The sequence below is a fragment of the Akebia trifoliata genome, chromosome 13, assembly GCF_017979445.1.
Source record: "Akebia trifoliata isolate Shusen 1 chromosome 13, ASM1797944v1, whole genome shotgun sequence".
NCBI classification, from domain to species: Eukaryota; Viridiplantae; Streptophyta; class Magnoliopsida; order Ranunculales; family Lardizabalaceae; genus Akebia; species Akebia trifoliata.
In genome coordinates this window covers 3,447,940-3,460,530 of record NC_141387.1, presented here as the reverse complement: position 1 = coordinate 3,460,530, position 12,591 = coordinate 3,447,940, and the positions used below count along the sequence as shown (strand labels likewise).

The window sequence follows — 12,591 nt, the reverse complement described above, 5'->3', positions numbered from 1 at the left end:
GTGTGTGTGTGTGTGTGTGACTGTAACAACGTTTGATTCGTGATCTCACAACCCTAAATCTGAGAAAAGAAGAGCACTGACTTTGCTTTAACAAAGTTTTGAGTTCAACCAACCTTACTAAGTTAGTAAGGATTTCATCCTCACTAAAGGGTCCTTGGGCTCAACTTGTGGCATCCAAAAACATGATCCAATGCTTTAGGGTCATAGAGGATAAAATTCAATTAATTTTGAAAAAAAAAATCCTAAAATATTTGATTGTTGTGGGTTTTTTTAACTGTAAGATTTGATTATTGATGCCTGGATATATATGTTTAGGAGACCCAAGAATCAAATCGAACCAAATCAAACTAATGTTGGTTTGGGTTGGTTCAATTCTATTGCAAGCAATTCGATTTTGATTTTGACTTTGTAGAATCGATCAAGTTCGGTTCAACTACAATTGTACCCCCCCAAACTAAACCGAAATGGTGTGCACCCCTACTATTTTGAGTATTTAAAAAAAAAAAAACCTATGGAATTTTTATTCTAAGTGTCCAAATCTATAAGGTGGAAATCAAGAATGAAAATTAAGAAAACCCAAATAATTTCCAACGCTTAACAATTTTCATTTCGATATAATCCTTAAAGGTCCCGTTCAATGGCTAACTTTTTGGCAAAACATTTTTCAAAACATGAGTTAGAAGTTTTGGAATGGGCTGATTTTTGGTAAGGATGATCTCTACGGTGAGGAGATCATCATCACCAAAAATCAGCCCATTCCAAAACTTCTAATTCCATCAAAAATAGTTTACAAAAAATGGACAGTCCACAATTTTTCAACTCGTAAACATGGGTTAGAAGTTTTGGAATGGGCTGATTTTTGTTAAGGATGATCTCCTCACCGTAGAGATCATCCTCACCAAAAATCAGCTCATTCCAAAACTTCTAACTCATGTTCTGAAAAATGTTTTGCCAAAAAGTTAGCCATTGGACGCTACCCATCCTTAAAATAACAAAAGACCCACAAATCCAAACAGAAAACCAATTTTGTTGTAAAAATCTGATTCCTTTCTTTCTATGCAAAAGAAGCTTATTTCCTTTCTTTCCGACAAAGCACCCAACATCCTAAAAATAAAAAATAAATGGAGAAAAGAAACACTGAAAAGTCCGAAATAACCTTCTAACAGGAAAACTTATCACTTTCCATCCATTCAACTATTTTACCCATATCCGTCACTCCAAATTCAAGTAATTTTAATTAAGATGCAGGGTTATTTTGGTAAAACAAAGCCTTCTGCATTCTCACCTCGTCTTCTTAAATCTTAACAGGAGAAGAAACGAAACCAGGACAGAATCTAAAAGGAGAAAGAAAGAACGAGTTGAAAATGGCGACTCAGTTTCCAGACGATTTCAAGTGTCCGATTTCTCTAGAGATAATGTCCGACCCAGTAATCCTCTCCTCTGGTCACACCTTCGATCGATCTTCGATCCAACGGTGGTTGGACTCGGGCAACCGGACCTGCCCAATAACTCAACAGCTTCTCCCTCAACACTTCTCTCTCATCCCTAACCACGCTCTCAGAAGCCTAATTTCCAATTTTACCCTCGGTTCTCCTTCAAAATCACACCAAAACCCAGAGCCCCAAACCCTAGTGTCCACTCTCATATCTTCATCTTCATCTGCTGAATCTAAACTCTACTCTTTAAAACAACTTAACCGTTTATCTAAACGGAACCCTAGTTTTCGTCAAAGATTAACGGAGTCTGGTGCCGTAACTGCTATTCTCAACTGTGTCGGATCGGACGATTCGAGCCTACGAGAATCGGCGCTTATGCTGTTGTTAAATCTGAGTTTGGATGACGAGAACAAAGTGGGCTTAGTCGCAGAAGGAGCCGTTGGACGAGTTGTTGAAGCTTTGAGAAGCGAAAGTCAGAGTTGCAGAGCTTACGCGGCGACGATGTTGACGAGTCTTGCTATGGTTGAAGTGAACAGAGGAACGATTGGTGCGTACCCATTCGCCATTAAAACTCTGGTTTCGCTTCTAAGAGATGGAATAGAGAGAGAGAAGAGAGAAGCTGCGACGGCTCTTTATGTGCTCTGTTCTTTCGAGGATAATAAGAAGAGAGCGATTAAATGTGGGGTGGTTCCAATTTTGATTGAAATGGCGGATTTTGGGGTTGAGAGAGCAGTAGAAGTTTTGGGTATGTTGGCGAAATGTAGGGAAGGGAGAGAAGAAATGGGGAAATTTGATGGGTGTTTGGGAATTTTGGTTAGAATGTTGAGGAGTGAGAGTTCGAGAAGTGTTGTTCATGCTCTCTCGGCTTTGAATTCGATTTGTTGTTATAGTGAGGAGATGGGTTTGGAGGTGATGAGACAAGGGGGTTTGGAGATATGTTTGGGATTGGTGGAAGAGGAGAATGAAAAAGTTGGTAGAAATGCTTCGAATTTGATTCAAACTCTGAGAAGGTGTAGGTTGAAGGGATGAACAAAGTTGGGTTATTTTTTTGTGGGGGAGATGATAGAAAGGTATCTTGTTGAAGGTGATGTTGTTCTGTTAATTGGATCTCTATTGAAAGGGAAAAAAAAAATATGAAAGATTAAAATTTGTTTATTTGAAAGTTTTATTTTCTTGTTCAATTGGATTAAATAGATTTGTTTGTCCTGTGTTTAGTTGTTAATATGGGACTTGGGAAATCTTCTAGTTTTCTTTATGCGTTTTTTCTTCTACTTTTGGTTGGTAATTCACTCTGTTTTTCTTTTACTTTTATTAATCTTATCGAATGATCGAAATAAACTTATCAGTCATGAAAACCCAATAGTCTTGAATCTCAATTACAGGGGAAGGTCAATAACCAAGTGGGCTTGGCCGAGTTTTCGGTTCAGATGACACGGACATAGGACGACTTACTGTGGAATCTAACAAGACCAAAGATGACTTGCTTGAGCAATGTTGGTCTGGTTGGATATTTGGTTACAGTTCTTCACTCTTCACACTTGGAAGAAAAAAAAACTATTTTTCTGTTAAATTCACCAAAATTGTCCCACAATTTCTGGAACAGTTTCTGAACTCCAATAAGTACTTTTGAACAGTGTGGCTAAACAAACAATGTTATAATGGCATTTCTTATAGAAGTGATTTTGTAGAGGTACTTTGGTTGAAAGCAGAAATGTACGAAGTAGGGCCATAATTTTCACCAAAAAAAAAAAAAATTATATCTATTCAGGTTCAGGACTCTTCTATCGTAATTTTTTTTAACACTGAGCATATTGACATCATTGTGATTTCGTGAATGTTCCCTAATTTAGAAATTTTCATGTGTGAATTTATTTGTTTGTAGTTTTTTTTTTTTTTTTTTAAATTCTTAATAGGTTGCCTAACATAATAAATAATGGAGCGGCAGTGGATCCTTGGTAGTAGTTTTTTCTCGCAGTTTCCTGTAGTGATTTTCATATAATCTTTATTCGATCACTTTTAAACTCAATAACACCCAAATCCTCTAGTTTTTCGAGTATAGATCAGATAAAAAAAAAAATAAAAAAATGAAAAATTCAAAGAAAGATTTTTTAAAATCATGATCAAAGGTTTTAAAAATGAATGGTAATTGAACTCTTTAAGTTTAAACGGTGTCGATTTAGTGCTTTGCTGATGTGGCAATATCTCAATTGACTAAAACTATTGCAGGGAGCTATAGGAAAAACTATTACAGAGGATCCACCACGGGAGAAGTTTCCAAACACCTTGTGATTTATGCCATGAACTACCAAGATCACGTCATCCATTATGACCTTTAGCTCATGTTTAGGGGTTAATTGCCAATGGTACCCCAATGCTCAAGTCAAAATCTACGAATTAACCTTCCTATTATAGACTCCGTGATATTAATCTCAACGGTTCGAGTTATTATGATTCATAACATTATATATAGATATTGGCTCATCTTATATTTAATTTGATCCAGTAAATTTTCTTGGATTTTTACGATTTACTTGATTTTTATTCTGTTTTAGATTTTATAGGTTATTAAGCAGCAAATGTCAAATATTCGTTGGGATCTCAATCACTTGCCCGATTTCAGAGGCATTTAGTCCAGCTTCAACCCTACTATTACTATTAAATTCGTCCGATTTTAGTTATTTATACATTGGTTCTTAATTTGGTTGTTGGATCACTTCTGATTAGAGGAAAATATTTGACATCGGCTTATTAAATATTTCAAGGCAAGGGACAGTCGCCCGGTGTGGCAAAATCTAAAAATTAGAATGGTTTGATCAGGTCATGAATAACAGTGTCTGGCCTACGTGAAATTATTAAATGAGGACTGGTAGATAAAGTTGATCATTGTAAGTTTTCTGGTCAACAAACCAACAATAATGCAAAATGGGTATTTTGTTCCTTTAATGTAATTTTAATGGACAGAGACATCATCACTCCACAGCCAAAATGCAACATGACATTTTTCAGGCCCAGTGAAATATGATTGTTTGGCCATACTTTTGGCACACCTGCCCACAACAAATTGTCTATGGTGATTTATAACTGTTAGGGTACAAAAATCTTTAGTAACAACGAAAGTTTTCGAGGACTAAAGAGCTCAATAGATACTGAGAAAGGCTACTTTGTGCAAGCTAGCTCTAGAACCATTCTTTTGTGCTAGCTCCTATTGAATAATTTGAGGAAGAAAACATTAGAATTTAGAGGTCAAGTAGGTGGCGATGCACATTCCATGGAATGAGCGTGTGATGATATATAGTCTGATAATGATTAGTACCTTAGAAACATTGCAATAGAGACGCCATTGTCAAATACCGATACATGCCCATCATTTGCAGAGTCTCAAAAGAATCACATGTTGCAAATTGCAATCATCTAGCTCGGGTATTGGTGTAAGCATTTTCGAACATCATGATCAAAGATTTTTGAGAACGGTATAAAGGTGAGTATATCAAAGGCAACATGGCGTAATTTCTCTATACTCCTTAAGTACAATTTGATGTACTTGGTCGTTGGAGTGTGATTGTAACCTCAATTGCTCTAAAGATCAAGAGATAAAATTCACCATCAAATTGAAAGAGAAGAGATTAAAACTAGAGAAAATTCATCCTCAAAATAACCATTTTATTTTGAATATATATATATATTTTACGAAGCCAAATCCATATGGTATGATAGAGCAATTCCAATGAGGCTCTCCATAAATACTAGGCATTCCATTATAGAGGGTCATTTTAGATATTCAAGGGAGATGCATTCTAGCCAGACAATCCAAAATTACTCTCTATAAATATTTTTTAATTTTAACCAAAATTCATTTACAACAAAATCCTACTCAGCCATCATCTTCATTTACTGTCCAAAAGTAAAGAAATAATCTCACTCTCTTCTTTTGCCAATTGAAAATGTCCCTCCAAAAAATTCAAGATAGAGACCTAGATGCAGTGTGTATTGGAGTGCTTTCATATGGCACTGGCTCTCCAATAGGGAAGTTGGGAGGGGATGCAGTGCCTAAGCTCAAGTGTGTTGGAGTTGCTCCTAATCAATCAAGGGTTGGGTGAGGTCACTAGGCTCGAAATAGGCCCACTTGAGGTTTTGGTGTGTAGTTGTTTTGTATTGACATGACAATTACCTGCATCTCCAGAGACATGCATTACGTTAAAATTGAAAATTTCGACAAATTATATGGGTCAAGGCCCACAAATTTTAGAAACTAAATTTCAACAGCTTAAAACCATCAAATTTCTCCCATCGTCCATTACTTTGACAATTTCAATGCGAAAAAGAAATAAAATGTAACCATGGAAAAATCAATGACTTGGTTTATCAAATTTTATGAAATTCGATAGCCTTGGGCCGTTGTGGGTTTTTTTTTCACGTTGTGATGGCATGCCACTAAGTATAGGAAAAATTACTTAATGCACCCTACTATAGGATTTTTTTTAAATGCCCCTAATTTTTAGATGGTAAATTAATAATCCAATTGGTAAAATTTTATTTTCTACATGCCTCCTCCCCACCCCCACCTTAAGAAAAATTTTAAAGCTTTAAATTCATAATTTTAAATTCTATACTTGTTTCGTTTTGAGTCAAATAGTTTGCAAAAATCATTAGGCCTTTGGAGCTAGAATTGAGGGTCTTGAAAATCATTCCTTTGTTAGAATATATTTGATCATATTTTTAAGTTCCAAATTTAAGGTTAAAGATGAATAATGTGTTATCTCAATACCTCTACCGAATGGAGTGGAAACTTTATGATATTTTCATGGATGAATTAACAGTTATATTAGAGTGAAGAGATAACTATTTTACAAATAGATACCACCCCAATAAGAGCTATTGGTGCTTTGAAAATACATATCCCCCAAAATCTCTTCTAGAAAATTGAAAATTCTTGAAGAGAAATTTTATTAATTCAAAAAATATTTCTACAATGCAGTTACAACACTAGTTATAGAAGAGAGTTTTATTCTTAGTAAAACTAACCAAAAAAAAAAAAAGATTCTATTATTTTGGAAAAGAGATTTATTCCGCAAGAGTTATTGAATATTTTATTTCATGATGTAACTTGCAATTATATTCGATCATTAATAAAAGGGTGGGGTCCCTCTAATCCCCATCTTACCGATGGAAAAAGGAATGCTTAAACCTATAAGTAAGTTAGAATTAACTCTCAGTGAAACTTTTATGAAAAAAAAAAAAAAATTTGCTCACAGAAATCCGAGATCCACCAATCACATGACCCATGTGTATTGAATGGCGTCCCTAATTTACAAAACTACTCTTGTTAGTTTCAAAACTACCCTTGCGCACTTGACGTAGCACATATTAAGAAGTCTGGGTTCTGTGAGCAAAAAAACCACTCATACTTTTATGACTAAAGTTATTACTAATACACAACTTCCCTAAAATAACACATTTACTAAGAAAAAGATAAAAAATAAAGAATTTAACCATGAGTGAAAAATTTATGGCAAAGCATGAATCCGGAAGATCTCGACAATTTTATTCAAGAATGGGCCCCGTTGCATGATTCTAACTCCGAACCTCATGTATTAGTGCATTTAGGCCTTTCTTTGGACTATTGGCTATCCAAGTGCTCCATGAAGTCTTCTTCCATTCACTTAAAAAAAACACAAGCCTATATATGATAGTAAGGATAACCCCACTCATTTACTTTAGGCAAGGTGTTGAAAATCGTACGGGCGTAGGTGGTTCACCTGAGTCATCTTGGTATCATTTCATAAAGGATCGGAGACGAGAAAAGAAATCTGAGTTACCCAATTTCCCCCTATAATTCCCTTTTCTTCTTCCTCAATCTTATTCCTCTTCTTATTCACAGATCCAAAAACACGTTGTTGTCTCATTAGAGTCATCTTGATATCGTTTGTGAACTAGACAAAATGATTTCAAGATTAAAATTGTAACTTATGAGGTTCGTATTTCACTTATTACTTGTAATTATGTTTTCAAAATTCTGAAAATTTGACTCAACTCAAATGACTATCGAGTTGAGTCAAGTCAACAAGTAGTGAGTAGTTTAAATGATTCAAATAAAATATATAAAATTAATAAATTCTTAATTTGTTTAATATTTTAAAATAAATAAAACTAGTTTTTTATTTTTCACAAACATATAATATATTATAGAGTAACTCAACCAAGTTTTTGACCTGACTTGTGTTAGAGAATAAGATGCATTGTATTAAAATGCATGATATACATTATATCATTATTAGTGTATCTCATACAAATAGAAGGTTGTCATGAAGGATATTCTAGAATATATATTGATATTTAGAAGGGTCCCGTTCGGCACCCTAAGTTTTACCACACACTTTAACAAACGCGTTTTGTCTTACATGGGTTAGAAGTTTCGGAATGAGCTGATTTTTGGTGAGGATGATCTCTATGGTGAGGAGATCATCCTCACAAAAAATCAGCTCATTCCAAAACTTCTAACCCCATCAAAATTGATTTACAAAAAATGGATGGTCCACGATTTTTCAACGTGTAAACATGGAGCTAAACATTTCGGAATGGGCTGATTTTTGGGGAGGATGATCTTCTAATCATAGAGATCATCCTCACCAAAAATCAGCTCATTCCAAAACTTCTAACCCATGTAGGACAAAAAACGTTTGTTAAAGTGTGTGGTAAAACTTAGGGTGCTGAACATTTCCCTATTTAGAATATATCAATTAGAATATTTTAGAATATTTACATTAGGTAGTTTTCATATATCTTGGTTGATGTAATGTCTATAAATACCCTATTGGGGCTTTTGGAATATTCATCCAAGAATTATCAATAAAATTCATATTATCTACAACTTGAAGCATTTTCGAGTAAATTCGACCAAGTTGTCGTGATTCTTTTTTTAATTGAATGGGTGAGATAGCTCCATTAAGTTTGGGGGATCGAGTCACCTCAAAATTCAATTGAATTGATTTCTCTTTTTAAGCTAAAGTCCTACAAAAACCTTTCATGATTTGATAATTTCCAATCAAGTCCCTTTAGTCAAAGAAAGTTGGTGAGGGGGAGGATTTCATTTTGGTTGTTGACCAATAATTCATGTTGAAGAGTGTGGATAGGAATAAGAGTGGCTTTGAAATAACGTGACAAAAGTCAATCATGCTGTCCCTTCAAAAGCCAAACAGCCTAAAAAGCCATGATGCCATCATCAAGGTGGCACTTCCTCTATTTGAGCCTGAGATGACTTTTGGTTTCTTCCCATTCTCACACGCGATACCATTGGATGTATGTAATGACTAATAGCCCAGAAAAGACTTCGTCAAGAAAAAAAAAAAAAAAAAAAAAAAAAGAAGCTGCCTTCGTTATCATGCTCTTGTGGGCCCACTCAAGGATAGCATTATCTAGAACCTCCTCATTGGTTAGGTTGTTCAAATCCCATGTGCAAGAAGTGGATTTACTCTGCAGCTACTACAATATCAATGTCGAACCATCGAAGGGTTGGTGAGATGGCCAAAGTGGAGGTCTTGAGTTCGAATCATCCCGTTAGGGGCCAGCTTTAGTGATTTATCCTAAAATTACCTAGTGCATGTGATGCGAGGGCACTGCATGTGTTTCGAGGCTTAGTTAGGTTGCTCTAAGAGCAACTTCAACCAATCTTCAAATCTCTAAATATAGAGATGGTGATTTACGAACTAGACACCAATCGATCTTCATTTGATATCCCCTCTATATCACTGTTTATGTCATCAAATATAAAGGGGAGATAATTTTCTAAGGGCTCTCTCCACTACTTGAAAATTGAAAAATTCGACATGAAAACTCGACAGGCCAAGACCTATGAATTTTAAAAATCGAATTTCAACAATGCAAGACTGTTGAATTTTTTATGATACCCAAATTTGATGGTTTAGAGCTGTTGAATTTCTCCCATCCTCCGTTAGTTTAACAATTTAATCCTGTTGAAAAAAAATTTGATAATGAAAAATTTGATGTGTTGGTCAGTCGAATTTTATGAAATTTGACAGTCGTTGGTTGGTCATCGAATATAGTCTTTTTTCAGATTGTGATCTCACTATTCACATTTTTTAAAATACCTATTATGTACCCCTTTCTTCATAGAGTCACGATATAGAATTGTATCTTGCTCCTATAACGAGATATGGTGTTTGCATGGAACTTTTTAGTTGGAGATTAAACACATTGGGTTGTGAGTCATGTAGAAAACGGTTAGAGTAAGAGCCCTATGTGTTTAAAAATGTACCAAAATGGGCACGTAAACACAATTCCTATTCTATAGGAATGACATTATTTTGGATACTGATTCTTTTTAATAATTATTGTTTTTGATTTTTTCTCATAAAATATGTTTTAAATACTATTTTTATCTCCTAACTATTATATACATTTTCATTTTTTTTTTTTTTTGAATTAAGTGAATGATGTTTAAAAAAATGAATAGTGATTTAAAGATGCGATTGGTTGGAGTTCAAAGTGCTTTGGAGTCTTCAAATTTGAAGAAGATGCCAATTGAAAGATTTGAGTTGGAGATACTCTAAGAGGTCCAAATACCTGGATTACAATAAATAAAAAATAAAAAAAAAAGAACATCAGCATGGTGTTATCATTTGTGATGGCAAAAAAAAAAGGAAAATGCTTGTATGAGACTCTCCAAGTCTCTATCAACATGACGTTTGGAATGTGAGAGATTCCCACGAAAAATGTATCTCGAGCAAAAAGAGTGTTAACCCCTAGAAGATCAAAATTGGTCTCTAGGAATATGCATTTATCCTCAAATCCTAATGGCCATGTTGAGATGGAGAGCACAACAAACACTCAATCCCATGAATTTCCAACCATTTAAGATTTTCTTAATTTTCATATAAGTTGTTGCTTTTACATAATGCTTATGAAATTGTGAAAATATCCTTGAAAATTTTTGCTGATCAACACTGTGAAATGATGAATATACTCCACAAATCATAACATTTTCTTCCTTCTCTCTTATAAAACATTCACTAGAAAAATTGATTGTTGGAGTTTAATTTTGTTGATGAATCCCTTACATATGGGTAAGCGTCTTTATTTTTCTCATTTTTGTCCCACTAAATTCTAACTTAAAAAAATAAAAAATGTTTTTGTGAGAATGTGGTAAGCGTCATCTACCATCTATCATGGCATGCCTTTGTTTTTTTTAACCTCATTTTCTCTTTTTTTCTTTCATGATCACAATTTTGCTTTCTCTTGAATTTCTCGGATTTAGGATTAAGATGTTGTGCGTGTGATCTCAAGGTGCTACATATATTTGGTGGATATTTCTCTTATAATACATCTAAATCAATTTATTCTATTTTTGTGATTACATGATATATCAAGAAAGAAAACATACCCGACTCGATCATGTTACACTTTAAAATAGCACTTAATACCCATATAATAAGAGATGAAAAAACTATTGGATTTGATATTTAACTTTGTAAGTTTTGAGTACCTTCCACAAAAAATTACTTTAGTAAGATCAACTTTCAAATACTACTTTTTAATAGAACACTTCGTTTCAAACTATGGATACTAGAACATCAAGGAAGGAAATTAACACCATCATCCATGATCAAAATAATAATTATTTAATAGTAAGTGAGTTTCGCAGTCAACGATTAATAAATTTATAACATACCTACATTTTTCACATACAAAATAATTAGTGAAGACTAAGAACAATTAATAATTTAATTCTACTTTTAAGAGATTTACATCTCATCTCAAGCCAACTTCATGAACCAAGCACAATTTTATAATTAATATGTTTTCAACTTCTCTTGAATCAAGTCACAGCAATCTAGCCGAAAAAATAAATAAATAGAAAAACAGTATTTGAGTTAAGTTTTCATTATGCATTTAGTGGGATTGGGTAGCATAAATCGACTCAGAAGAGACAGGCCACCACAATGTGAAAAAAGTCCAAATTTGACGGACCAAGAGGTTGAATTGGTGTCGAATTTTTTATTGTCAAAATTTTTTTTTTCGACGAGTTGAATCTATCAAATTAATGAAGCATCAGAGAAATTCGACAGTTCTAAACCATCAAATTTGAGAACATCAAGAATTTTGATGGTCCTAGACCATTAAAATTCAATTTCTAAAATTCCTAGGCCTTGACCCGTCAATTTTTTCTATAAAATTTTACAGTTTTCACGTAGTGCACCCGTTAGATGAGCCTAAACCCTATTAGGCCTAAATTGGGTAAAATTATATTTGATCTTTATAAAATTGATTATTATTAGGGATTGACTAATTGCACACCACTAAGTTGTTGGTTGCACTCAAATATTAAAAAAATATTTTTTTTTAAACATTGATTTTAACCTACTAATTACACTTCATTATGGTAATCTTATGATTTATGGGCTTATTCGTCTTCTCATGGTTTCTTCTATGCTTATGCTCCATTTTTCCTATGATTGATTTTGCTCATATTTTCTTTGGCACCAATCGAAGGTATTAGTTTTCTAATATCTATTTAGGGTCTATTCAAAAATTGATAAAAGCCCATGCTTGGATTTTATCTTTTGGAATTTTGTGAGCGACCAGTTCGAAGTGTCTACATGGATTCCAATGAGTTTCTTAAACCTCACAATGACTTTAAAATCGACAAAACTAGTCTTTCGTTGATTTATCAATTCGGATATATTTTGATTACAAAGAATCTATGATGTTTTCAAATAGATTAGACTATACAAAAATAATTGAACTAACAATAATTTATATCGATATAGTTAGAGAAGAAGAAAATGATAAAGTGCAATTGATAATGAGTGGTGTGCAACTAGTCGGTCTCTTATTATTATTTTTATTTTTATTTTTACCGGACTAACTGAGTCAGCATGCCAATGGACCCAATTAAGAACTCAAATATCGAGAAATGTGATCTACAATGAAAGCCAGATGAATGGTTCTGATTCATCCATAAATCGATTTTGCATCTAAATAAAGATTAAACAACTTTAATGAACATAATGAGGTTTGTTACATTCTTAATTACAATCAATGTGAGGGCTTGGCTTGTTCAACGAAAATGATGATTGGCGTGAGCCGTGAGCGTGACATCAACAACCTCCTTACGAATCCCACCAACTTATTATTATTA

At 33.8% G+C, this 12,591-nt stretch overlaps 1 pseudogene; it reads left to right on the top strand.

The window, feature by feature from the left end:
* The first annotated feature begins 1,297 nt into the window (after positions 1 to 1,297).
* LOC147387352 (U-box domain-containing protein 8 pseudogene) lies at positions 1,298 to 2,691 on the top strand (annotated as a pseudogene).
* The last annotated feature ends 9,900 nt before the right edge of the window (positions 2,692 to 12,591 follow it).